This window comes from Sapajus apella, unplaced genomic scaffold (genome assembly GCF_009761245.1).
Source record: "Sapajus apella isolate SASKATOON/1434 unplaced genomic scaffold, GSC_monkey_1.0 scaffold20, whole genome shotgun sequence".
In the NCBI taxonomy this organism is placed as follows: Eukaryota; Metazoa; Chordata; class Mammalia; order Primates; family Cebidae; genus Sapajus; species Sapajus apella.
Genome location: NW_022436960.1, coordinates 27,831,045 through 27,833,640, shown reverse-complemented (window position 1 = coordinate 27,833,640; position 2,596 = coordinate 27,831,045). Strand labels below are relative to the sequence as shown.

Sequence of the window (2,596 nt, the reverse complement as noted above, 5' to 3'; positions counted from 1 at the left end):
TGGGATTATAATTTGTGTATTTTTTTTTTTTTTTTTGAGACAGAGTCTCACTTTGTTGCCAGGCTGGAGTGCAGTGGTGCGATCTTGGCTCACTGCAACCTCTGGCTCCCGGGTTGAAGCCATTCTCCTGCCTCAGCCACCCAAGTAGCTGGGACTACAGGTGCGTGCCACCATGCCCAGCTAATTTTGTATTTTTAGTAGAGACAGGATTTCACCAATGGTCTCGATCTCTTGACCTTGTGATCCGCCTGCCTTGGCCTCCCAAAGTGCTGGATTACAGGGGTGAGCCACTGCACTCGGCCTGTGTATTTTTTAGTAGAGATGGGGTTTCACCATGTTGGCCAGGCTGGTCTCAAATTCCTGACCTCAGGTGATCCACCTGCCTCAGCCTCTCAAAATGCTGGGATTACAGGAGTGAGCCACCATGCCCGGCCTCTAACTCCAATTCATTTTTCCTCCATCATACTATTTAGGAGAATTAGATGATATACTAGAACCTTCAGGATTTAGAAAAATGAATCAGTCTCATGAAACGGTAATGAATGCCAGGCGCGGTGGCTCACGCCTGTAATCCCAGCACTTTGGGAGGCCGATGTGGGGGTGGATCACCTGAGGTCAGGAGTTCAAGACCAGCTTGGCCATCATGGAAAAACCTCATCTTTAAAAAAAAAAGAAGGGGAATGAATTTGCATTACTGTACATTTGCATTTTTCATATACATTACAAGAGAATCTCTGTGTGGGGAATATATATTGTTACCATGTCACAGATAATGAAACAGAGGATCAAAGAGATGAAGGGATTTGTCTAAATTCTCACACCTGGTTCATAGAGGCAACTGGATGTGAATCCACTTTAACCCCTCAGTGTGCTCCATGGACCAGTGGCATCAGCATCACCTGGGAGCTTATTAGAACCACAGAATATCAACCCCATCCTCCCAACAATCTGCATTTCAACAAGATGTATGCCTATTAAAGTTTGAGAAGTACTGCTTTATATCAAGCTGCACTTTAATTTACTTAAAAAAAGATAAAAAGACTTAAAGGGATTCATTGTCCATAAAATTATGACAATCTTTATTTTTTAACAGATAAACTTTTTTTCCTTGTCAATGAATATTTATTAAACATGCACAATGTATTAGGTATTGCAGAAAATAAAGCAAACATTTGGAAGGGTTTTAGACTACCTGGCAAAACCACAGCTACATAAAAAAAATGAAGTACAATCAAGTGATACTGGTGCTATGTGAGAAGTGTTTACAGGATAAAGGCACGAAGAAGTAACAATTTAGAAGAAGGCATAAACATGCTGGGCATGGGGGCTCACACCTGTAATCCTAGCAGAGGCCAAGGCAGGAGGATCACTTGAGGTCAGGATTTCAAAACCAGCCTGGGTAACACAGTAAAAACCCATCTCTACAAAAAATAGCTGGGCATGGTGAGGCATGCCTGGAGTTTGAGCTATTCAGGAGGCTGAGTGGGGATGACTGCTTGAGCATAGGAGTTTGAGACTGCAGTGAGCTATGATCACGTCACTGCACTCCAGGCCTGGGCAACAGAGCAAAACCCAGACTGTATTAAAACAATTATCTTTTGCTCCATTCCATTCTGTTCACTAGATTTGCATCCTTTTACACGTTTCCAATAAAGTGATGCAGTAGTTGGTAGTTGCATGATCATCTGGCTGCTGTTAATAATGTTCTAATTCCTACTGCTTGAAAAAGTGAACCATCATATTCCATTTTTTGCTTTTAAGAGATGAACTGTCTAATTTAATTTTTTATTTTTTGAGACAGGGTCTTGCTCTGTTGCCCAGGCTGGAGTGCAGTAGTGCGATCTCAGCTTACTGCAGTCTGCACTTCCCAGGTTCAAGTGATTCTCGTACCTCAGCCTCCTGAGTGGCTAGAATTACAGGTACAAGCCGCCACACCCAGCTAACTTATGTATTTTTATTAGAGATGGGGTTTCGTCATGTTTCCTAGGCTGGTCTCAAACACCTGGCCTCAAGTGATCCTCCTGCCTTGGCCTCCCAAACTGTTGGGATTACAGGCGTGAGCCACTGCACCTGACCAATAATCTTTAATAAGGGTCAGGGTGTTTAATTTTTCATAAAAAAGATCAAAACATTTTAATGGGTATTATATAATCAGCTTAAAAAAAATGTAGCTAAAGCATAAGAAATAAAATGGCTTTTCCAAACTGTAGCATCACACAGTTGACCCTAGAGAGTAATTTTTTTTGTGTGTGTTTTAGTAGAGATGGGGTTTCACCATGTTGGCCAGGATGGTCTTGATCTTCTGACCACATGAACTGCCCACCTCAGCCTCCCAAAATCCCATAAACCAAAATGGGATTATAGGCGTGAGCCACCGCACCTGAGATTTTTTTTTTTCTTTTTTGAGATGGAGTTTTGCTCCTGTTGCCCAGGCTAGAGTGTAATGGTGTGATCTCGGTTCACTGCAACCTCTGTCTCCTGGGTTCAAGTGATTCTCCTGCCTCAGCCTACCAAGTAGCTGGGATTACAGGTGCCTACCACCACGCCCAGCTAATTTTTTTGTATATATATATATATATATTTTTTTTTTTTTTTT

General features: G+C 42.2%; 1 protein-coding gene and 1 long non-coding RNA gene across 8 annotated transcripts in view; one reads left to right on the top strand and one right to left on the bottom strand.

Annotated features, from left to right (window-relative positions):
* NEK9 (NIMA related kinase 9) overlaps nt 1-2,596 on the bottom strand; it is a 56,620-nt gene that overhangs the window by 42,134 nt on the left and 11,890 nt on the right. The window lies entirely within an intron of this gene.
* Nucleotides 1-2,596, top strand: part of LOC116557993 — an 11,303-nt gene that overhangs the window by 3,891 nt on the left and 4,816 nt on the right. The gene's annotated exons all lie outside the window — the stretch shown is intronic.